Source organism: Pristiophorus japonicus, chromosome 25, assembly GCF_044704955.1.
Source record: "Pristiophorus japonicus isolate sPriJap1 chromosome 25, sPriJap1.hap1, whole genome shotgun sequence".
Taxonomy (NCBI): Eukaryota; Metazoa; Chordata; class Chondrichthyes; family Pristiophoridae; genus Pristiophorus; species Pristiophorus japonicus.
In genome coordinates, this window is record NC_092001.1 from 2,365,723 (window position 1) to 2,391,282 (window position 25,560).

Below are 25,560 nucleotides of genomic sequence, written 5' to 3' on the forward strand. Positions count from 1 at the left end.
CAGAGGGCATACCTTTTTGGAGTCCGAATGGATCCCAACATCCCTATGGAGCACTGTATATAAGCAGGCCTCCCATGCTCTACCAACACTCTACCAATAAAGGAGCTAAGGTCACACTTACTCATATCTACAACACAGTTATATTGCATTATTATGAACATAACAATACTGGCCTTTATTACAAGAGGATTTGAGTATAAGAGTTAAGATGTCTTACTGCAATTATACAGGACCCTGGTGAGACCGCACCTGGAGTATTATGCACAGTTTTGGTTTCCTTACCGAAGGAAAGATAAACTTGCTATAGAGGGAGTGCAAAGAAGGCTCACCAGACTGATTCCTGAGATCAGAGCGAATGTCCGATGAGAGATGGAGTAGACCAGGCCTATATTCTCTCGCATTTAGAAGAATGAGAGGTGAGAGGCGATGCCCACATTCCATGAAGGAATTTTTAAAAAGAGATGATTGAGGTGTTTAAATTTGATCAAGGACACCAGTCAAATTATCAGACACTCCCTGTCCTTCAGCAACTGTGTCCAGGGGAGAAGCTGATGAGTTTCTCTGATCATCTTTGGGTTATATGTTGTGCTCATCGAGCTGAGCACCTCGTGCCCAGCATCAAACACTCTCCAGTCGGGCACAGTACGGGTTAGATACAGAATGAACCCATCGGTCGCTCCCCGACACAGATACTGAGGGACAGTAAGTGTCCGCAACACTGACATTTGTCTCTCAATAAGGTATAAATTGATCCTGTACCTCTCCCCATTAATCCTGGGCTCCACACGGGCCGAATCCTACTCCTGTTTCCCTTCCTGTAACAGCACTGAGCACAACCCAGACCATAATTGGCAGGGCTCAGGCTAGGCACTGCAGTGATGTCATAAAGCAGGGCCATTCAGACCAACTGGACCTCTCCTTGTCCCTTAAAAGGATGGAGAGCTGGGACATCCTGTGTCAACACACATCCCCTGTTCATACTGACAATCACCAAGCAAGGCCCAAGGCCCAGAGTGTGAAACACAACCAAGAGGGAAAGAGGAGGAGAGATGGGGAGATAAATCAAGGAGTTCGGACTGAGGGCTGCCAAGCTTCAGTTTTGGAGCCTATAGACTTCAGGAGGGGAAGAGTGAGTTCTGTACTTTCAGGATCCAGGGAGAGAACAAGGAACAGATGAGGAAACTGGTGTGGATTCCAGCACAGTGAGGATGTTGGGAGAGGGGGATTGTGTTGGGCAGTGTATTAGGGGTGTAGTAGGGTCAACAGAGGAAAGGTCAGAGGAGCAATTATTGCAGCAGTGTCCATCAATAGTGAGAGAGAGCAGCTGGGGTCAGAGCGGGCCCTGGATAGGCCGGTAAACTGTTTGTTTGCTGTGACCAGCTTTCCTTCTGTCACAAATAGCCTCCTGTAGCCCAGTGACACAAACAGCCCATTAAACGCCACCAATGTCCTTTGGTCTGGTGAGGTCTCCCTTTGTGAAACATCGGTTGTTGTTAAAGCTTCTCATTCTGACTCACTCACAGTGAGACAGTATTCATTGTCCCTTTTATTCCTTGGGCTTCATCTTTGTTGGTATTGGTAACACACCCGGGATCACTAAACACAAAGCCCAGTCTGTTAATCACTTTCAGATACTGGACTTAGTGTGTGCCCCACAGCATCACTCTCACCTTCAATGTATGAATAGAGCATTCCGCCTGCAAAGCTGGTTTAAGTTCATATCTACTCAGCTATTCTATTTAAGAAAAGCCTGTCGGCCCATGAAACACTGTTGAGGTGCCGGTGTGCCACTGATTTGCCTGGCATGTTGCCTGTAATGGTAAATAACTGAACAGTTCTCCCAGTATAACCGTTGCTGTAATAAGAAATGTGTCTTTTAATAAGCCTCACGTCCTTGCTCATGTCTGCTGCCTTTGTGTAGAAAGGGGATGTAAGAAGTGATGGTCTTTGTATGGAGATGTGAAACAAGGAAACGCTATCTGTGAATGGCAGTCACACAACCTTGTGGTCACAGGCAGAACCATGCACCGATATCCATGTGGTTATAGTTTGAACAGGGTCAGTTCACCAATGCTCAAGCTAAGAGATGACAGGGATCGGGAGCAGCGGCAGTTAATAAAAGCTAAATGTAAATTCCAATATAGCTTATCTTAATTTATTCCTATTTTAATAGCTTTTACTGAATGTGGCCCAATCCAAGTGTCAGGATATTGGATCAGGCCCACCATTGAAAATGAGTTTGACACCCCTGAGGTAGACAATGTCAACCGGATTCCCCCATCCACCAACTTAAGAACGTCTTTACAAACGCAAGCTCGTTAGTAAGATGTGGCCTTTTTTTTAACCGGAATTCCTGTACAGTATCTCTAATGGCCCCTTCCCTTTCCTCAGGATGGAAAACAGCATCTCTCCGGATCCCTTCAAGCACCTTCGAGGTCACCTTGATCGGCATTCCGTTCCTGAACTCAGACTTGTGCCCAATTTGCAAAATGGGAACTACGCGTGCTACCTTCCAATCTCAGGGAACAACCCAAGACTCTACTGAGCTGATGGAGATATGAGCAAGGGGCTGATAGAGCACCAGTCCCATCTCTTTAAACACCCTTGGGTGGATATCATCCGCACCTTAAACGTGTCAAAATTAACCCGCACGGTGACTTTGCTGTCAGTGAAGAGAGATGAGAAAGACCAAAGTGCCGTTTGCCCCTCTCAGTGGGGCCCTGAAGGACTATGTCTAGGGTGAAGTTCTCCTCCCATGCAATCCTCCCCTCAGATTGTCCTTTCGCAGTGCCAAACAGGTGATGCTAAACACTAGGGTGGGAAAGACAAAAATCGACACCAATGTGTTGAAAGCTACATTAATTTATGTGTCTGTATCCCAAATATTAAAGTTCAGTCCAGTTACAGGAGTTATTAACATCAGCGGAAACAAACCCCAACTGTCAGAATGAACATGGTCCAGTCGGGATGTGATTAACAGCAGCGATACTAGCAGATTTCAGCCCCTGCATTTACTTGTGAACTCGATGGTGTTTCAGCAGGTGGATGACCGACTGAATCCCTTCCCAAACTCAGAGCAGGTGAACGGTCGCTCCCCAGTGTGAACTCGCTGGTGTCTCAGCAGGCTGGATGATCCAGTGAATCCCTTCACACAATCGAAGCAGGTGAGCGGCCTTTCCCCAGTGTGAACTCACTGGTGTATCAGCAGGTATGATGATGTAGTGAATCCCTTCCCACAATCGGAGCAAGTGAACGGCCTCTCCCCAGTGTGAACTCGCTGGTGTGTGAGCAGGTTTGATGACTGATTGAATCCCTTCCCACATTCAGAGCAGGTGCACGGCGTCTCCCCAGTGTGAACTCGCTAGTGTTTCAGCAGGTTAGATAAACTAGTGAATCCCTTCCCACAATCAGAACAGGTGAATGGCCTCTCCCCAGTGTGAACTCGCTGGTGTTCCAGCAGGTTGGATAAACTAGTGAATCCCTTCGCACACTCAGGGCAGGCGAATGGCCTCTCCCCAGTGTGAACTTGGTGGTGTCTCAGCAGGGTGGATGACCGAATGAATCCCTTCCCACACTCAGAGCAGGTGAACGGCCTCTCCCCAGTATTAACTCGCTGGTGTTCCAGCAGGTGGGATGATCGAGTGAATCCCTTCCCAAACTCAGAACAGGTGTATGGCCTCTCCCCAGTGTGAAATCGCTGGTGTCTCAGCAGATCGGGTGATGTAGTGAATGCCTTCCCGCATTCGGAGCAGGTGAATGGCCTCTCCGCAGTGTGACCTCGCTGGTGTGTTTCCACCTGGGATGGGTACTTGAAACGTTTCCCATAGTCCCCACATTTCCACAGTTTGTCCCCAGTGTCACTGCACTTGTGTCGCTCGAGGTTGGATGATCGGCTGAAGCCTTGTCCACACACAGAACACGTGTACCGTTTCTCCCCGCTGTGAACAGTGCTTTTTGCTTCCATGGCCAAAGGCCGATGATATTCAGATCCTGATGAATCGCGAGACTCCGTCAGATCTTAATGTGATGTTTGGTTTGAGCCTCCGGTCGACAAATCCGCCCGTTTAATACCCTGAAAAGTGAATTTCAAACAGGAAAAAGTTTGGGTGAGAGAAATCCCACAAAAACACAAAGGCAGGTTGTGGAATTGAGCTGAATGAACCTGGCTATTTGTGGAGCCATTAGCAAAAAAAAGTGAGCATGAAAGCTGTAATAACCCAACTCGTCACTAATGATCTTCAGGGACGGGAACCCACCACCCGGTCTGGGCCGACACAACACTCTATGCGTGGAGGGAGAGGTGACCAGGGGGAAGGTGGGGGACTTTATACATTTGCAACGAGAACCAGAACTTTGACAGAACCTCCCACAACCACAACCTCTCCCTGGACTTGGAGCAGGGCAGCAGGTGCATGGGAAATCCATCACCTCCAAGTTCCCCCCCCCAAGTCTCACAACATCCTGACTTGAGCATATATTACCATTCCTGCATCGTCACTGGGTGAAAATCCTGGAATTCCTCAGCGAACAGCATTGTGGGAGGACCTTCACCACACGGACTGCAGCGGTTCGAGAAGATCCACCATCATCTTGTCAAGGGACAAATGGAAATTGGAAATATATTTTGGTCTTGCTAAGGACACCCCACTTCCCAAGAATAGATTGAAACAAATCTGTACATTGAAAGTCTCTGCAGAAATACATGTTCCTCAAGCTATACGCTTCAATATTGTGCGGACAGTGTGTGTTTCTCAACCTAATCTCCCCTAGAATCCACCGCCGTTGACAGTCTCTCATCGGAAATTGTTGGGCCCTACGGGTCTCAGAGGTACTGGGGGTGAAATCTAGCAGCTTCTCCCCCTTTTCCACTCCAGCTCAAACAGACCCACACAGGAGGCCAGGGGGCGACTTCCGCATCTAGTGCCCACCCTGGTACAGAGCGGCTCTGGATTGGTCGCTCTGCGTTTCCATTATCAATGCACTTAGGATCAGTATATGAGGGTGAAGGGAATATGGCTGATACGGAGAGAGTTTGAACCACAGAATCAGAGAATGGTTGCAGCACGGAAGACGACCATTCGGCCCGTCAAGCCCGTGCTGGCTCTCTGCTAGAGAACATCAGCCAGTCCCACTCCCCAGCCTTTACCCCACTGCCCTGCAACTGTTTTTCTTTCAGGTACTTATCCAACTCCCATTTGAAAGCCAGCAGTGCGTCTGTCTCCACCACCCTTTCAGTCCGTGCATTCCAGATATTAACCACTCGCTACGCAAACAGGTTTTTTCTTGTGTCATCTTTGGTTCTTTTGTCAATATCCTTAAATCTGTGTACTCTGCTCCTCGACCATTCAATAAGATCATAGCTGATCCGAATCATAGACTCAGCTCAACTTCCCTGCCCACTCCACAGAACCCTTTACTCCCATATCGCTCAAAAATCTGTCGATCTCCGCCTTGAATATATTCAATGACCAAGCATCCACAGCTCTCTGAGGCAGATAATTCCAAGTACTTACAACACTCAAGAGAAGAAATTGCCCCTCATCTCAGTTTAAAATAGGCATCCCTTATTCTCAAATTATGCTCCCTAGTTCTCGATTCCACTATGAGTGGAAACATCCTCTCTGCATCCACCTTGTCAAGCCCTCTCAGCATCTTTAATGGTTCAATAAGATCACCTCTCTTTCTTTTGAACTCCAATTTGTGTGGGCCCAATCTACTCAACCTTTCTTCATAAGTCAACCCACTCATCTCAGGAATCAACCTTGCGAACCTTTTCTGAATTACCTCCAATGAAAGTATATCCTTCCTTAAATACGGAGATAAAAATTGTATGCAGTACTCCAGGTGTGACCTCATCAATACCCTGCACAGTTTCAGTAGGACCTCTCTACTTTTATACTCGATGCACCTTGCAACACAAGTTTCTTCAGTCTGTCCAGGTAGCTGAAGTGCCTCATCTCTGGAATCATTCTCGTAAATCTATTCTGCACCCTCTCAAAGGCCTTCACATTATTTCTATAGTGCTTTGCCCAAAATTGCGCATAATACTCCAATTGAGGCAAGACCACTGTTTTGTGCAGGTTCATCTTCTATTTATAAACAGAAATACTGTCTAATGTATTATAAACAGAGACAGGGTCTCGTGTACTATAAACAGAGATAGGATCTAGTGTAAAATAAAAAGAGACAGGGTCTAGTGTAATATAAACAGAGACCAGGGTCAGTGTAATATAAACAGAGACAGTGTCTAGTGTAATATAAACAGAGACAGGGTCTAGTGTAATATAAACAGAGACAGGGTCGAGTGTAATATAAAGAAAGACAGGGCCAGTGTAATATAAACAGAGACAGGGTCTAGTGTAATATAAACAGAGATAGGGTCTGGTGTAATATAAACAGAGACAGGGTTCTAGTGTAATATAACTAGAGACAGGGTCTTGTGGAATATAAACAGAGACAGGATCCAGTGTAATATAAAAAGACACAGGGTCTAGTGTCATATAAACAGAGAGAGGGTCGAGTGTAATATAAACAGAAACAGGGTCTAGTTAATTTCAAAAACAGACTGGGTCTGGTGTAATATAAACAGAGCCAGGGTCGAGTGTAATTTAAACAGAGATAGGGTCTTATGTAATAAAAACAGAGACAGGGTCCAGTGTAATATAAACAGAGACAGGGTCTAGTTTAATATAAACAGCGACAGGCTCGAGTGTAAAATAAAGATAGACAGGGTCTAGTGAATTTTAAACAGAGATAGGGTACTCTTGTAATATAAACAGAGAAAGTGTCCAGTGTAATATAAACAGAGACAGGGTCTAGTGTAATATAAACAGAGAGAGGGTCTGGTGAAATATAAACAGAGACAAGGTCTAGTGTAATATAAACAGAGACAGTATCCAGTGTAATATAAGCAGAGACAGGGTCTGGTGTAATATAAACAGAGACAGGTTCTAGTGTAATGTAAACGGAGACAGGGTCTGGTGTAATATAAACAGAGAGAGGGTCGATTGTAATATAAACAGAGACAGGGTCTAGTGTAATATAAACAGAGACAGGGTCTGGTGTAATATAAACAGAGACAGGGTCTAGTGTAATATAAACAGAGACAGGGTCTAGTGTAATATAAACAGAACCAAGGTCGAGTGTAATTTAAACAGAGACAGGGTCTAGTTAATTTTAAAAAGAGACTGGGTCTGGTGTAATATAACCAGAACCAGGGTCGAGTGTAATTTAAACAGAGACAGCGTCCAGTGTAATATAAACAGAGACAGGGTCCCGTGTAATATAAACAGAACAAAGGCCAGGCCTAATATAAACAGAGACAGGTCCAGTGTAATATAAAAAGAGACAGGGTCGAGTGTAATATAAAAAGAGACAGGGTCTAATGTAATATAAACAGAGACAGGGTCTTGTGTAATATAAACAGAAAAAGGGTCTGGTGTAAAATAAGCAGCGACAGGGTCTAGTGAAATATAAACAGAGACAGGGTTTAGTGTAATATAAACAGAGACAGAGATAAGTTAATTTTAAAACGACACTGGGTCTGGTGTAATAGAAACCGAGCCAGGGTCGAGTGTAATTTAAATAGAGACAGTGTCTGGCGTTATATAAACAGAGATAGGGTCCAGTGCAATATAAAAAGACACAGGGTCTAATCTAATATAAACAGAGACAGGGTCTGGTGTAATATAAACAGAGCCAGGGTCGAGTGTAATTTAAACAGAGATAGGGTCTTATGTAATAAAAACAGAGACAGGGTCCAGTGTAATATAAAAAGACACAGGGTCTACTGTCATATAAACAGAGATAGGTCTAGTGCAATATAAACGGAAACAGGGTCTAGTTAATTTTAAAAAGAGACTGGGTCTGGTGTGATATGAACAGAGCCAGGGTCCTGTGTAATTTAAACAGAGACCGGGTCTGGTGTAATATAAACAGAGACAGGCTCGAGTGTAATATAAAAAGAGACAGGGTCTAGTGTAATATAAACAGAGACAGGCTCGAGTGTAAAATAAAAAAAGACAGGGTCGAGTGAATTTTAACAGAGAAAGGGTATTGCTGCAATGTAAACAGAGAAAGTGTCTCATGTAATATAAACAGAGAGAGGGTCTAGTGTAACATAAACAGAGACAGGGTCTAGTGTAATATAAACAGAGACACGGTCTAGTTTAATATAAACAGAAACAAAATCTGGGGTAATATAAACAGAGACAGAGTCGAGTGTAATTTAAAAGAGACAGGGTCTAGTGTAATATAAACAGAGACAGGGTCTAGTGTAATATAAACAGAGACAGGGCCTGGTGTAATGTAAACAGCGACAGAGTCTAGTGTAATTTAAACAGAGACAGGGTCTGGCGTAATATAAACAGAGACAGGTTCCAGTGTAATATAAAAAGATACAGGGTCTAGTGTAATATAAACAGAGATAGGGTCTGGTGTAATATAAACAGAGACAGGCACTAGTGTAAAATAAAGAGAGATAGGGTCTAGTGAATTTTAAACAGAGAAAGGGTACTGTTGTAAAATAAGCAAATCAGGGTCTGGTGTAATATAAACAGAGACAGGGTCTAGTGTAATATAAACAGAGACAGGGTCTGGTGTTATACAAACAGAGACAGGGTCCAGTGTAATATAACCAGAGACAGGGTCTCGTGCAATATAAACAAAGGCAGGGTCTAATGTAATATAAACAAAGACAGTGTCTCGTGTAATATAAACATAGACAGGGTCTTGTGTAATATAAACAGAGACAGGGTCTAGTGTAATATAAACAGACATGATCTGGTGTAGTACAAACAGAGACAGGGTCTCGTGTAATTTAAAGAGACGGGGTCTAGTGTAATATAAACAGAGACAGGATTTGGTGTAATATAAACAGAGAACAGGGTCTGGTGTAATAAAAAGTGAGACAGGGTCTAGTGTAATATAAAAAGAGACAGGGTCAAGTGTAATATAAAAAGAGACAGGGTCCCGTGTAATATAAACAGAAACAGGGTCTACTGTAATATAAACAGAAACACGGTCTGGTGTAATATACACAGAGAGAGCGTCTGGTGTAATATAAACAGAGACAGCGTCTGGTGTAATAAAAACAGAGACAGAGTCCCATGTAATAAAATAGAGACAGTGTCTAGTGTAATATAAACAGAGACTGGGACTAGTGTAATATAAACAGAGACAGTGTCTGTTGCAATATAAGAGGGACATGGTCTATTGAAATATAAACAGAGATAAGGCCTAGTGTAATATAAACAGAGACAGGGCCTAGTGTAATATAAACAGGGACAAGGTCTTTTGTAATATAAACAGAGACAGGGGCAGGTGAACCCAAACAGAGACAGGGCCTCGTGTAATACAAACAGAGACAGGGTCTAGTGTAATGTAAATAGAGACAGGGTGTAGTGTACTATAAACAGAGACTGGGTCTGGTGCAATATAAACAGTGACAGGGTCCAGTGTAATATAAACAGAGACAGGGTCCAGTGTAATATAAACAGAGACAGGGTTTGGTGTAATATAAACAGAGACAGGGTCTAGTGTAATATAAACAGGGGCAGCGTCTCGTGTAATAAAAACAGAGACAGGGTCTAGTGTAATATAAACAGAGACAGGATCCAGTGTAATATAAACAGAGACAGTGCCCAGTGTAATATAAACAGAGACAGGGTCGAGTATAATATAAACAGAGACAGGGTCTGGTGTAATATAAACAGAGACATGGTCTGGTGTAATATAAACAGAGACAGGGTCTAGCGTAATATAAACAGAGACAGTGTCGAGTGTAATATAAACAGAGACAGGGTCCAGTGTAATATAAACAGAGACAGGGTCCAGTGTAATATAAACAGAGACAGGGTCGAATGTAATATAAACAGAGACAGGGTCGTATGTAATACAAACCGGAACGGGGTTTATATTAAACAGTGACATGTTCTCGTGTAATATTTAAAATTACTCCCAGTGCCTCGAGCTCGTGAGTACAGCAATAGGAAGATAGAGCAGATGAGTGCGTGACTGAAAAGATGGTGCAGGAGGGTGATCTTTCGATTCCTGTCGCATTGGGACTGCTTCTGGAGATAGTGGGACCTCTGCAAGCCAGATTGGTTGCACCTCAATAGAGCCGGGACCAACATCATCGCGCTGGCTTTTGCTCGTGCTGTTGGGGAGGGTTCATGCTTGGTTGGCAGAGGGATAGGTACCTGAGAATAGATTCATTCGAGAGGGAAGTAAAGCTGCAATTATAAAGCAAAAATGTAGACAGTGAGTTTGAAGGACAGAGGAAAAAAGCAGGAAAAAAGGGTAAAAAAACAAACGTAAAAGCTCTCTATCTAAATGCACATAACATTCGTAACAAAATAGATGAGTTGACGGCACAAATAGATACAAATGTGTATGATCTGATAGCCGTTGCAGAGACGTGGTTGCAAGTTGACCGGGACTGGGAACTGGATATTCACGAGTATTTGACAATTCGGAAGGACAGACAGAATGGAAATGGAGGTGGGGTAGCTCTGTTAATAAAGGATGGGATCAGTGCATTAGTGAGAAATTATATTTGCTCAGAGGATCAAGATATTGAACCAGTTTGGGCGGAGATAAGGAATAATAAAGGGAAAAAGTCGCTGGTGGGCGAAGTCTATAGGCCTCCAAACAGTATCTGCACTGTTGGACGGAGTATAAATCAACAAATAATGGAAGCTTGCAATAAAGGTACGTCAATAATAATAATAATGATTTTTAAATTCAAGTTGATTGGACAAAGCTAATTGGTCAGTGTAGCCTTGAGGACGTGTTCATACAGTGGATCCGGGATAGTTTATTTGAACAGTACATTGCGGAAGGAACCAGGGATTAGGCTATCTTAGATCTAGGAATGAGGCAGGATTAATAAATGATCTCATAGTAAAAGATCCTCTAGGATTGAGTGACGATAATATGGTTTGTTGTAGATTGCTTCCAAAGGCAAAGGCACCTGCTGAGTATGTATGCATAAAATAGCAGCCAGATATTAACTGACTGCCAGGGATTCTGCAAAGCACTAGGGGAATTCAGCAAACCAGCTTAAGTACATTTCTGGGTAGCTGATGACATTGCAGTTACGTGTACAGGAACACAGGAAAGGGCGAGCTCAGCAGAATGACTCTGATCAGCAACTCCCAGAAAAGATATCCTAGCAGAATACTGATCAAAGGAATTCCTGCAACTAGGTTAAGATAAGGTTAGACACAGGCAGAACCCAAGGACAGTAGAGATGAGGGGTTCTGGCGAATATCACGAGGCCACGAGTAAGCCCCAGCTAAATATGAAATGATCACGCAGTCCTCCGGTGCCTGGGTGCCAATCCCAATTGGCCCAAAGAAACCGATTTGTAATCTATTACCGTTATGATTGGATTGTGTCCGGCCGACATGGGCTGAGTGGATTGTAATCAACTGTTGTAAAACATATAAATATCGATGAATGTCTTTGTTCGGCGGAGAGTTGTGTCTGAAGTATCCCGAGGCTTTCTCCCCGCCGGCGTAATAAAGACCGTTTTGATGTTTGGAAACGACGCAAAGCAACGAGTGATTCTTCCAGGATTTCGCTCGTGCTAACAGGTTGATTTTAAAATTCAGTTGGAAGGTGAGAAAGTTGGTTCTCAAACCAGGGTCCTAGGCTTAAATAAAGGAGCCTACAATGATATGAGGGCAGAGTTGGCTGAAGTGAACTGGGAAAATAGATTAAAGAATGGGATCGTTGATGAGCAGAGGCAGACATTTAAGGAGATATTTCATAACCTCCAAAAAAATATATCCCAATGAGAAGGAAAGAATGTAAGTGAAGTGATAACCATCCATGGCTAACTAAGGAAATAAGGGAGGCTATCAAATTGAAAACAAAGGCAAATAGTGTGGCCAAGACTAGTGGGAGGCCAGAGATTTATGACATTTTTAAAAGCCAGCAGAGAACAACTAAAAAAATTATTGACAGTGAAGATACATTGTGAAAGTAAACTAGCACAAAATATGAAAACAGATAGTAAGAGTGCTTTATGGTAGAAGACATTAAAACATCCCAATAGTGTATAATCAATGGGCTTTATGTCAGTAGGAACATAATAAAATCACTATCACGAATGAGGTAGTATTTGATAAAATAATGCGATTAAAGGCGGACAAATTACCTGGACCTGATGGCTTGCATCCTTGGGTCTTAAGAGAAGTGGCTGCAGAGATAGTATATGCAGTGGTTGTAAAGAACGGGTACTTTTCAGAATGGCAGGCAGTGACCAGTGGTGTGCTGCAGGGTTCAGTGCTGGGACCCCAGCTATGTACAATATACATCAATAAATTAGATGAAGGAATTGAATGTAATATCTCCAGGTTTGCAGATGACACTAAGCTGTGAGGAGGATGCTAAGAGGGTGCAGGGGACGTGGACAGGCTAGGTGAGTGCGAAATTGCATGGCAGATGCAGTATAATGTGGATAAATGTGAGGTTATCCACTTTGGTGGCAAAAACAGGAAGAGAGAATATTATCTGAATGGTGACATTAGAAAAAGGGGAGATGCAACGAGACCTGGGTGTCATGGTACATCAGTCATTGAAGTTTGACATGCAGGTACGGCAGGTGATGAAGAAGGCAAAGGCATGTTGGCCTTCATAGCTAGGGAATTTGAGTATAGGAGCAGGGAGGTCTTACTGCAGTTACAACGAGCCTTGGTGAAGCCACACTTGGAATTTTGTGTTCAGTTTTGTTCTCCTAATCTGAGGAAGGAAGTCCTTGCTATTGAGGGAGTACACCAAATGTTCACCAGATTGATTCTCGGGATGGCAGGACTGACATATGAGGAGAGACTGGATCAACTGGGCTTTTATCAACTGGAGTTTAGATGAATGAGAGGGGATCTCATAGAAACATATAAAATTCTGATGGGATTGGACAGGTTAGAGGCAGCAAGTATGTTCATGATGCTGGGGAGTTCCAGAACCTGGGGTCACAGTATAAAAATAAGGGATAAGCCATTTAGGACAGAGATGAGGAGAAACTTCTTCACTCAGCGAGTGCTTAACCTGTGGAGGTCACTGCCGCAGAAAGTTGTTGAGGCCAGTTCATTAGTTATATTCAAAAGGGTGTTAGATATGGACCTTACGGCCAAACGGATCTCGGGGTATGGAGAGAAAGCAGGAATGGACTACTGAAGTTGCATGATTAGCCATGATCTTATTGAATGGCGGTGCAGGCTCGAAGGGTCGCGTTGGCCTGCTCCTGCATCTAATTTCTATGTTTCTATGTTTACTCTACCAACATTCTAGGGCAATCCCAACATATTGGAAAACCGCAAATCTAACTCCCCTATTTGAAAAAGGAAGCAGACAAAAAGCAGGACACTATCTACCCGTTAACCTAACATCTATCGTTGGGAAAATGCTGCAGTCCATTATTAAGGAAGCAGTAGCAGGACATTTGAAAAAGCATGATTCAATCAACCAGATTCAGCATGGTTTTATGAAAGTGAAAACATGTTTGACAAATTCGCTGGAGTTCTTTGAGTATGTAATGAGCAGGGGAAAGCAGTGGGGGGTGTATTTCGATTTCCAGAAGGCATTTGATAAGGTGCCACATAAGAGGTTACTGCACAAGATAAAAGCTCACAGGGTTGGGCATAATATATTAGCATGGATAGAGGATTGGCTAAACAGAAAACAGAGGGTCGGGATCAATGGGTAATTTTCCAGTTGGCAAACATGACTAGTGGAATGTCGTACGGCTCGGTGCTGGTTCCTCAACTATTTACAATCTATATTAATGACTTGGATGAAGGGACCAAGTTTGCTGTAAGAAACATAGCAACATAGAAAAATAGGTGCAGAATTAGGCCATTCAGCCTTTCGAGCCTGCACTGCCATTCAATAAGATCATGGCTGATCATTCCTTCAGTACCCCTTTCCTGCTTTCTCTCCATACCCCTTGATACAAAAATTGTGAGGACACAAAGGGATATAGACAGGTTAAGTGAGTGGGCAAACATTTCCGAGATGAAGTATAATGTGGGAAAATGTGAGGTTATCCACTTTGGCAGAAATAATAGAAAATACATTTATAATTAAAATGGAGAAAAATTGCAAAGAGCTGCATTAGAGCGAGACCTGGGGGCCCTTGTACATGAAATACAAAAAGTTAGTGTGTAGGTAGAGCAAATAATGAGGAAGGCAAATGGAATGTTGGCATTTATTGTAAGGGGGTTGGAGTATAAAAGCAGAGAATTCCTGATACAACTTTTCAGGGTAGTGGTGAGGCCAACCATGGAGTGCTCCGTACAGTTTTAATTTCCGTATTAAAGGAAGGATATGGTTTCATTGGAGGCAGTGCAGAGAAGGTTCACTAGGTTGATTCAGGAGAAGAGCGGGTTGACTTATGAAGAAAGGTTGAGTTGGTTGGGCCTATACATATTGGAGTTCACAAGAATGAGAGGTGATCTTATTGAAACTTAATGATAATGAATGGGATCGACAAGGTGGATGCAGACAGGATATTTCCACTCACAGGGGAAACTAAAACTAGAGGACATCATCTTTGAATAAGAGGCCAGCCGTTTAAAACTGAGTTGAGGAGGAATTTCTTCTCTCAGAGGTTTGTAAATCTGTGGAATTCTCTGCCCCAGTGAGCAGTGGAGGCCGGGTCGTTGAATATATTTAAGGCAGAGATAGACCGATTTTTGAGCGATAAGTGAGTAAAGGGTAATGGGGAGCGGGCAGGGAAGTGGAGCTGAGTCTATGATCAGACCACACATGATCTTGCTGAAAGGTGGAGTAGACTCGAAGGGCAAAGTGACATACTCCTGCTCCTATTTCTAATGTAATTGTGTGGACATGAACCGTAAGCTCAGAACTGAGCATCGTCTTTAGCGGATATGGTGAGAAATCCGAGTGTGGAGAGTGAGAATGAAATATTTGAGACATTTCTTTCCCCACTTGGACCTGGTTGGAAACAGACAGTGACATCATTCACTTCGTTCCTGCACAAAGATGGCCGCGCATGCGATATTCTTCTCACTGAATCAAGATGGCGGAGCGCTTTATCTGACTTGCTGTACAAAGATGGCCGCCGTTAGTCTGGCCCTGTGAGCGGGCGAAAGCCCGGAAGCTGCAGCCGTCAATATTCCGGTTATTACTCCGGGCTTCCGGCAGGCACAAGTTGTTAATGAAGCCTCCCCTGCATGCCGCTAGTCCAATAATCCCCTCCGACCCGCTGCAATTGAAAATTCTGAGCAGCCTGTGCAAAACGTGCGTCCCCCCGCCATTACTCGGACCGCGCATGCTCCAAACACAGCCAGGGACCGCGCCTGCGCACTGAGCTCCTGTAGTCTGTGTGCGGTATCTTCAACCCGCGAGGAATGCTGGGTAAGCATGCCGACATTGAATGCCTGAATTTTTTGAATACACGAGGATTTATTGTGATTTCATTGGGCACTGAACCATGTTCATTCTGGCAGTTATTGTTTGTTTGTTATGATTTAATAACCCCTATATATGAGCTGGACATTATTATTGTGTATAAATATCGAATAAATCAGCTTTGTAACAAACACAGTGTGTCCAATATTTGATGTGTCAATGATCAGAACAGAGTAATTAGCTTCGATGATATGGAATTTGTATGGTTGGATGTAAGGAATACGAAAGGGTGGAAAATGCTAGTGGGAGTTGTGTACAGACCATCAAACAATAGTAGTGACGTTGGGGAAAGCAACAAACAATAAATTCGGAATGCATGCAATAAAGGTACAACAGTTTTCATGGGCGACTTTGATCTACATATTGATTGGGCTAACCAAACTGGTTGCAACTGGTGGAGGAAAATTTTCTTTCGTGTATTCGGGATGGTTTTCTCGACCAATATGTCGAGGAACCACAAGAGGGCTCGCCATCCCAGGCTGGGTGATGTGTAATGAGAAAGGACGAATGAGCAATCTTGTTGCTCGAGACCCCTTGGGGAAGAGTGACCATAACATGGTAGAAATCTTGATTAAGATGGAGAGTGATACAGTTAATTCAGAGACTAGGGTCCTGAACTTAAGGAAATATAACTTTGATTGTATGAGACCTGAATTTGCCAAAATAGACAGTCGAATGATACTTAAAGGGTTGGCAGCGAAGAGGCAATGTGAAACATTTAAAGGTCACATGGATGAACTTCAACAATTATACATCCCTGCCTGGAGTAAAAATAAAACGGCGAAGGTGCCTCAACCCTGGCTAACAAGGGAAATTAAAGATAGTGTTAAATCCAGGGAAGAGGCATATAAATTGGCCAGAAAAAGCAGCAAAAGTCAGCACTGGTAGATATTTAGAATTCAGCAGAGGAGGACAAATTAGGAGGGGAAAATAGAGTATGAGAGAAAGCTTGCTGGGAACAGAAAACTGACTGCTAAAGCTTCGATAGATATGTGAAGAGAAAAAGATTAATGAAGAAAAACGTAGGTCCCTTTCAGTCAGATTCAGGTGAATTTATAATGGGGAACAAAGAAATGGCAGACCAGTTGAACAAATACATTGATTCTATCTTCACAAAGGAAGACACAAATAACCTTGTGGAAATGCTAGGGGACCGATGGTCATGTGAGAAGGAGGAACTGAACGAAATCCGTATTATGCACGGAATTGTGTTCGTGAAATTGATGGGATTGAAGGCAAATAAATCCCCGGGGTCTGATAGTCTGAATGCCAGAGTAGTTAAGGAAGTGGCCCTAGAAATAGTGGATGCATTGGTGATCATTTTCCAACAGTCTATCGATTCTAAATCAATTCCTACTGACTGAAGGGTAGTTAATGTAACACCACTTTTTAAAAAAGGAGGGAGAGAGAAAACGGGTAATTATAGATCGGTTAACCTGACATCAGTAGTTGAGAAAATGTGGAATCATCTTTTAAAGATGAAATGCCAGCGCACTTAGAAAGCAGTGACAGGAGTGGTTCAAGTCAGCATGAATTTATGAAGGGGAAATCATGCTTAGCAAATCTTCCAGAATTGTTTTGAGGATGTAAATAGTTGAGTAGATAAGGGAGAACAAGTGCATGTGGTGTATTTGGACTTACAAAAGGGTTTTGACAAGGTCACACACACGAGATTGGTGTGCAAAATTAAAACACATGGTATTGGGGGTAATGTACTGACGTGGATAGAGAAGTGGTTGACAGACAAGAAGCAGAGTGTCGGAATAAACGGGTCTTTTTCAGAAAGGCAGGCAGTGACTAGTGGAGTGTCGCAGGGCTCAGTGTCGGCAGCCCCAGCTATTTACAATATACATAAAGGATTTAGATGAACGAATTGGGTGATATATCTACAAGTTTGCAGACGACACTAAGCTGGGTAGCGGTATGAACTGTGAGGAGGACGCTAAGAGGCTGCAGGGTGATTTGGACAGGTTAGGCGAGTGGGAAAATGCATGGTAGATGCAGTATAATGTGGATAAATGTGAGATTATCCAATTTGGGGGCAACAACATGGAGGCAGCGAGACCTTGGTATCATGGTACATCAGTAATTGAAATTGGCTTGCAGGTGCAGCAGGCGGTGAAGAAGGCGAATGGTATGTTGACCTTCATAGCTAAGGGATTTGTGTATCGGAGCAGGGAGTTCTTAATGCAGTTGCACAGTGCCTGAGTGAGGCCTCACCTGGAATATTGTGTTCAGATTTGGTCTCCTAATCTGAGGAAAGAGGTTTTTGTTATTGAGGGAGTGCAGCGAAGGTTCACCAGACTGATTACCGGGATGGCAGTACTGATATATGAGGAGAGGCTGGATGGACTGGGACTGTATTCACTGGAGTTGAGAAGGATGGATGAGAAGGGGATCTCATAGAAACATATGCAATTCTGACGAGGTTGGACAGACCATATGCAGGAAGAATGATTCCGATGTTGAGGAAGTCCAGAATTATGAAACACAAGCTAAGGATAAGGGGTAAGCCATTTCGGACTGAGATGAGCAGAAACTTCTTCACTCACAGATTTGTTCAACTGTGAAATTCTCAGCCACAGGAAGTTGTTCATGCCAGTTCATTGGATATATTCAAGGGGTAGATCGATATGGACCTTACAGCTAAATGGATCAAGGGGTATGGAGAGAAAGCAGGAAAGGGGTAGTGAGGTCAATGATCAGCCATGATCTTATTGAATTGTGGTGCAGGCTCGAAGGTCCAAATGAACTACTCATGCACCGATTTTCTATGTTTCTATGCATCTCTCTCTCACTCTCTCTCTTGCTCTCTGTCTTTTTCTCTCTGTATCTTCGCTCTCTCTCTCTCTCTGTCTGTCTCTCTCTCTCTCTCTCTCTCTCTCTCTCTCTGTCTCTCCCTCTCTCTCTTCTCTCTGTCGCTTTCTCTCTCTTTCTCTGTCTGTGTGTCTCTCTCTGTCTTTCTGTCTCTCTCTCGCTCTCTGTCTCCCTCTCTTGCTCTCTCTGTCTCTCTGTCTCTGTCTCCCTCTCTCTCTGTCTCTCTCTGTTTCTCTCCCTCTCTTGCTCTCTCTCTTGCTCTCTCTCTCTCGCTCTTTTTCAATCTGTCTGATTCTTCTCTCTCTTTCTTTCTCTGTCTCTTTCTCTCTCTGTCTCTCACTGTCTCTTTCACTCTGCCTCTCTCTGTCTTTCTCTCTCTCTCTCCTTCTCTCTCTGCTTGTCCTGTCATTCAGGACACAGTTTACCTGTGAACATATTCTCAGGGTTCGGAATGGAATGCTACAAACCATGATGAATTGTAACGAAATGGGTAAATTTCTACCTCTTTGTGTGTGTGTGTGTGTGTGTGTGTGGCATGCGTGTGTGTGTGTGAGAGTTTGAGAATGTGTGAGAGTGTGTGTGTATGTGTGTGAGTGTGTGTGTGTCTCTCTGTGTGTGCGTGAGTGTGTGTGTGAGTGTGTGTGTGAGAGTGTGTGTGTGTGAGATTCTGTGCGTAAGTGTCTGTGTCTGTCTGTGAGAGTGTGTGTGTGTGAGAGAGAGTGTCTCTGTGTATATGTGCGTGAGAGTGTGAGTGTGTGTGTGAGTGTGTGTGTGTTTGAGTGTGTGTGAGAGTGTTTCTGAGATTGTATGTGAGAGTGGGTGGGAGGGGGTGGGGTATAACGGGGGGCGGGGAGGCTGAGGTTGAGAGTGGGGGGAGAGCGAGGGGGAGACCGGGGGAGAGGGAGAGGGGGAGAGGGAAAGTGGGGCAGAGCGTGAGGCGGGAGAGTGGGACGGAGGGGGTGGGGGAAAGCGGGGCGGAGGGGGAGGGAGAAAGCGGGTCAGAGTGGGATGGGGAGCGTGGGTGTATGGGAAGAGTGGGACAGAGGGGGGAGAGTGGGTCGGAGGGGGAGTGGCGAGAGTGAGGCATGGTGGGAGGGTGGAGAACAGGGCGGAGTGGGAGGCGGGAGAGCAGGGCGCAGTGGGAGGGGGCAGAACGGAGTGGAGGGTGAGGGTAGCGGGGAGAGCGGGGCGGAGTGGGAGGGGAGTGTGGAGAGTGGGGCAGAGTGCGGGCGGAGAGCACGGCGGAGAGGGACGGGGATGAACCGGGTGGAATCGCGAGGGAGAGTGGGGCAGAGTGTTAGGGGCAGAGCAGATCGGAGTGGGAGGGGGGATGGCGGTGTGGAGTGGGAGGGGGGGAACGGGATGGAATGTGGGGGAGTGTAACCTAGGGCCCGATTTTGCACGGGACTCACTCTCTGTCTCTCACTCTCTCTCTGTCTCTCCCTCCATCGTGCTCTTTCTCTCTCTCTCTGTCTGTCTTTCTCTCTCTCCCTCCATCCATCACTCACTCTCGCCCTCTCTTTCTCTGTCTCTGCCTCTCTCTCTCAGCCTCCACCTCTCTCTCCCTCCATCTCCCTCGCTTTGTCTTTCTCTCTCTTCCTTTCTCTCAGACTGTCTGTCGCTCTCTTTTTCTCTCTCTCACTCTGTCTCTCTATCTCTCTCTGTCTCTATCTCTCTCTCGGTCTCTCTCTCTTTCTCTCTCTCTGTCTCTCAGACTGTCTGTCTCTCTCTTTTTCTCTCTCTCACTCTCTTTGTCTCTCTCTCTCTCTCTCCTTCTCTCTCCTTCCCTCTCCTTCTCTCTCCCTCTAATCTCTCTCCTTCCCTGTCTCTCTCACTCTCCCACTCTCTCACTCTCTCTCTCCCTCTACAGCAGGCAGCGACGCAACAGCCTGTGGAGGAGTCATTCCTACAGCAACCTGGATGAGATCTGTGAGGAGACCCCCAAGGATCCAGTCGATGGCCGGACACTTGATGACTCGGAGTCCGACATCGGACGTTCGCGACAACATCTCTGCTCGCCAAGGCCTGACTCGCCGTTGGCCCACTCTGAAAGGCCCGACTCCCCCTCGGCCCACCTTGAAAGGCCCAACTCCCACTCGGCCCACCCTGAAAGGCGCGTCTCCCCCTCGGCCCAACCTGAAAGGCCCGACTCCCCCTCGGCCCACCCTGAAAGGCCCAAATGCCACGCGGCCCATCCTGAAAGGCCCGACTCACCCTCGTCCCACCCTGAAAGGCCCGTCTCCCACTCGGCCCATCCTGAAAGGTCGAAGTCCCCCTCGGCAGATCCTGAAAGGCCCAACTCCCCCTTGGCCAAACCTGAAAGGCCCAACTTCCTCTCAGCCCCACATTGAAAGGCCCAACTCGCCCTCGGCCTACCTGAAAGGCCTGTGCGCCTATCGGCATATTAATTCAGGCCTCTGAGGAGATGCTGAGCGAGGCCTCTTCCCTCCCGCTCCCTGGGCCGGTGTCCCACAGGCCCTAGGCTCTGGCGCTGATAGTGGCCTAGTGGGAGGGGTACAGCCTAGGCAGCAGGTGCCCCAGACCCTACTCGCCTCGCTCCGGGAGTGGATCGACCTGCTGTCGCTAATGTGGCATGTGAAGGAGTCCAGGATTAGGACTGGTTTTAATCAAGAGTCTAGGATTATGTCTGTTCCGAATCGAGAGTCTACGTTTAGGCCTGGTCCTAATCGAGGGCCAAGGATTAAGCCTGGTCCGAATCGACAGCCTATGATTAAGCCTGGAGCCAATTGAGTGCATAGAATTAGTCCTTGCACTTAATTGAGAGCGTAAGATTAGACCTTCTCCTAATCAGGAGTTTAGGATTAGGTCTGATCCTAATCGAGAGTGCAGCATTTTGTTTGGTCCTATTCGAGAGCCTAGGATTAGGCCTGGTCCTAATTGAGAGCCTAGGATTAGACCTGCAGCCAATTTAAAGCCTAGGATTAGGCCTGGAGCCTAATTGAGAGACTAGGATTAGGCCTGATCCAAATCAGGAGCGTTGGATTACGCCTGGACCTAATCGAGGGCCTCAGATTGAGCCTGGCACCAGTTGAGATCCTTGGATTAGTCCTGGTCCTAATTGAGAGCCTAGGATTAGGCCTGGAGCCAATTGAGAGCCTAGGATTAGGCTAGGAGCTTAGTTGAGTGCATAGGATTAGGCCCGGTCTTAATCAAGGGCTAAGATTAAGCCTGGAGCCAATTGAGATCCTTGGATTAGGCCTGGTTGTAAGTGAGAGCCTAGGATTAGGCCGGGAGCCGAATCAAAAGCATAGGATTAGGCCTGTAGCCTAATTGAGAGCCTAGGCTTAGGCGTGGTCGTAATATACAGCCATGGTTTAGGCCTGGAGCCTAATTGAGAGCCCAGGATTAGATCTGGAGCCAATTGAGAAACTAGGATTAGGACTGGTCCGAATCAAGAGCCTAGGATTAGGCCTGGAGCCAACCGACAGCCTACGATTAGGCTTCGGTCCTAATCGGGGGCCTAAGATTAGAGCTGGTCCTAATTGACAGCCCAGGATTAGGCCTGGTCCTAATTGGGAGCCCAGGATTAGGCCTGATCCGAATTGAGAGCACATATTTAGGCATGGGGCATAATTGAGAGCCTGGGATTAGGTCTGAAGCCAAATGAGAGCCTAGGATTAGGACTGGAACAAATCGATAGACTAGGTTTAGGCCGGGAGCCAATTGAGAGACTAGGATTTGGCCTCGTCCTAATCGATAGACTAGGATTAGGCCTGGTCCTAATTGAGAGCCTAGGATTAGGCCTGGAGCCAATTTTGAGCCTGAGAGCAGGCCAGGATCCTATTGAGAGCCTACGATTATGTCTGGTCCTAATCAAGAGCCTAGGATTAGGATTGGCACCAATTGAGAAACTACGATTAGGCCTGGTCCTAATCGACTGCCTAAGACCAGGCCTGGGCCCAATTGAGAGCCTAGGATTAGTCCTGGTCCGAAGCAAGGGCCTAAGATTCGGCTGGACCCAATTGAGAGATTGGATTAGTCTTGGTCCTAATTGAGACCCTGGCATGAAGCAATCCCGATTCATGGAGGACAGGTCTGTGGATTGTTGGAAGATTTAAGGAAGGATATTGAGAGGGGTGGGGGAAATCTGGGCAGTAACAGCCATGAGGTTGGGAGCGGATGTCCCACCCCCACCAGCGATATTGGGCACACCGCCCCATCGGGGAGCAGGGGGTTTGCAATGGGCCACAAGAGGAGCCCAACCGGTTGAACATAAGAACATATGAATTAGGAGCAGGATTAAGCCAATCGTCAATCGAAACTGCTCCACCATTCAATAACATTATGGCTGATGATTCAACTTCAGTAACCCATTCATACGTTCTCTCCATACCCCTTGATCCCTTTAGCCATAAGGGCCAAATCTAACTCCCTTTTAAATACATCTAAAAACTGGCATCAACAACTTTCTGTACTAGAGAATTCCACAGGTTCACAATTCTCGGAATGAAGAGGTTTCTTCTCATCTCAGTCCTAAATGGCTAACCCCTTATCCTCAGACTGTGACCCCTGGTTCTGGACTTCCCTAACATCGGGAACATTCTTCCTGCATCTATCCAGTCAAGCCCTGTAAGAATGTTGTCTGTTTCAATGAGATCACATTTCATTCTTCTAAACTCTAGAAAATATCAGCCTAGTCTACTCAATCTCTCCTCAAAGGACAATTCCCCCATCCCAGGAATCAGTCTGCCGAACCTTCGTTGCACTCCTATATGGCACGTATATCCTTCCTTAGAAGAATGAGAGGGGACCTCATGGAAACATATGAAATTCAGACGGGATTGGACAAGTTAGATATAGGTTCACTCAGTTAATTACGGAGATGAGGGGTTGACCAATGAGGAAAGGTTGAGTAGGTTAGGACTCCACTCATTGGATTTCAGAAGAATGAGAGGTGATCAATCACCAGACTGACTCCCGGCATGGCAGGAATGACATATGCAGAAAGACTGGATTGGAGGCCCCTTGGGGAACAGTGACCATAATATGGTAGAATTCTTTTTTAAGATGGAGAGTGACACATTTTATTCAGAAACTAGGGTCCTGAACTTAAGGAATGCTAACTTCGATGGCACGAGGAGTAAATTGGCAAGAATAGACTTGCAAATGATACTGAAAGAATTGACGGTAGATCGGCAATGGCAAAAATTTCTAAATCATATGGATGAACTTCAACAATTGTACATCCCGATCTGGAGTAAAAAATAAAACAGGGAAGATGGCGCAACCGTGGCTAACAGGGGAAATTAAGGATAGTGTTAGGTCCTATGAAGAGGCATAGAAATTGGCTAAAAAAAACAGCGAACCTGAGGACTGGGAGAAATTTGGAATTCAGCACAGGAGGAAAAAGAGGTTGATTCGGAGGGGGAAAATAGAGTACGAGAGGAAGCTTGCCGGAAACATAAAAACTGACTGCAAAAGCTTCCATAGATATGTGAAGAGAAAAAGATTAGTAAAGATAAACATAGGTCACGTGCAGTCAGACTCAGGTGAATTTATAATGGGGATCAAAGAAATGGCAGACCAATTGAACAAATATTTTGGTTCTGTCTTCAGGAAGGAACACAAAAATAACCTTCCGCATGCACCAGGAGACCGCGGGTCTCGAGAGAAGGAGGAACTGAAGGATATCCTTATTAGGTGGGAAATTGTGTTGGGGAATTTGAGGGGATTGAAGGCCGATAATCCCTGGGGCCTAATTGTCTTCATCCCAGAATACTTATGGAAGTGGCCATTCAAATCGTGGATGCATTGGTGATCATTTTCCAACAGTCTATCAACTCGGGATCAGTTCCAATTGACTGCAGGGTCGCTAATGTAACACCACTTTTTTAAAAAGAAGGTAGAGAGAAAACGGGTAATTTTCGACCCGTTAGCCTGACATCAAAAGGGGGAAAATGTTGGAACCAATTATTAAGTTTGAAAAAGGAGCGCTTTTGGAAAGCAGTGACAGGATCGGTTCAAGTCAGCATGGCTTTATGAAGGGAAATCATGCTTGACAAATCATTTGGAATTTTTTGCAGATGTAACTAGTAGAGTGTCCAAGGGAGAACCAGTGCATGTGATGTAGTTGGACTTTCAAAAGGCCTTTGATAAGGTCCCACAAAAGAGATTGGTGTGCAAAATCAAAGCACATTGTATTGAGAGTAATATACTGGCGTGGATACATAACTGGTTGGCAGACAGGAAGCAGAGTCGGGATAAACGCGAACTTTTTGGAATGGGAGGCAGTGACTAGTGGAGAGCCACAGGGCTCAGTGCTGGGACACCAGCTCTTTCCGATATACATCAATTCTTTGGATGATGGAATTGAATGTAATATCTCCAAGATGCAGATGTCACTAAACTGGGTAGCGGTGTGAGCTGTGAGGAGATGCTAAGAGGCTGCAGGTTGATTTGGACAGGTTAGATAAGTGGGCAAATGCATGGCAGATGCAGTATAATGCGGATACATATGAGGTTATCCACTTTTCAGGCAATAACACGAAGGCAGAATATTATCTGAATGGCGGCAGATTAGGAAAATAGGAGGTGCAACGAGACCTGGGTGTCATACTACATCACTTATTGAAAGTTGACATAGAAATATATAAACATAGAAATAGGTGCAGGAGCAGGCCATTCAGCCCTTCTAGCCTGCACCGCCATTCAATGAGTTCATGGCTGAACATGAAACTTCAGTATCCCCTTCCTCCTTTCACGCCATACCCCCTGATCCCCGAGTAGTAAGGACTTCATCTAACTCCCTTTTGAATATATTTAGTGAATTGGCCTCAACTACATTCTTTGGTAGAGAATTCCACAGGTTCACCACTCTCTGGGTGAAGACGTTTCTCCTCATCTCGGTCCTAAATGGCTTACCCCTTATCCTTAGACTGTGACCCCTGGTTCTGGACATCCCCAACACTGCGAACATTCTTCCTGCATCCAACCTGTCTAAACCCGTCAGAATTTTAAACGTTTCGATGAGGTCCCCTCTCACTCTTCTGAACTCCAGTGAATACAAACCCAGTTGATCCAGTCTCCCTTGATAGGTCAGTCCCACCATATCGGGAATCAGTCTGGTCAATCTTCGCTGCACTCCCTCAATAGCAAGAATGTCCTTCCTCAAGTTAGGAGAACAAAACTGTACACAATACTCCAGGTGTGGCCTCATCAAGGCCCTATACAACTGTAGCAACACCTCCCTGTCCCTGTACTCAAATCCCCTCGCTATGAAGGCCAACATGCCATTTGCTTTCTTAACCGCCTGCTGTACCTGCATGCCAACATTCAATGACTGAA

At 45.2% G+C, this 25,560-nt stretch overlaps 1 pseudogene; it reads right to left on the minus strand.

The window, feature by feature from the left end:
- Positions 1-3,034: 3,034 nt before the first annotated feature.
- On the minus strand, positions 3,035-5,969 carry LOC139238059 (zinc finger protein 436-like; annotated as a pseudogene).
- Positions 5,970-25,560: the final 19,591 nt, after the last annotated feature.